The following is a 370-nucleotide window of genomic DNA, read 5'->3' as shown; positions in this document are numbered from 1 at the left end:
GTGGAGACTGTGATGAATACTATCGACAGGTCTGCTGTGTGTGTTTATAAGAATGGGTGGAAACACTGTTAACATGATGGAAACTCAGTGGAAGATCAAGATTATACCCACCAGCCTAGGAAAGGTTGCTAGATGCTATCGTCCGTCGTCAGCTGAGCACCATACGGTATATTTCCCCTCCTGGCTCCCTCGCTACCTTCTTTCAGTCCACTGTTAGTTTTTAAACAGGGAACATCATTTAACTGCATTTATTTAATCATGTCCTCTACCATGCCACCGTTATTGGTGAAAGAGGAGACCTTGAAACCGTTTTTTGCAGGAAATGGCTGTGCTTACAAATACAGTGCATGGCAGATGGCTCATTGGAGGA

This window comes from Emys orbicularis, chromosome 9 (genome assembly GCF_028017835.1).
Source record: "Emys orbicularis isolate rEmyOrb1 chromosome 9, rEmyOrb1.hap1, whole genome shotgun sequence".
Classification (NCBI taxonomy): domain Eukaryota; kingdom Metazoa; phylum Chordata; order Testudines; family Emydidae; genus Emys; species Emys orbicularis.
Note: the sequence above shows the minus strand (reverse complement) of the source record.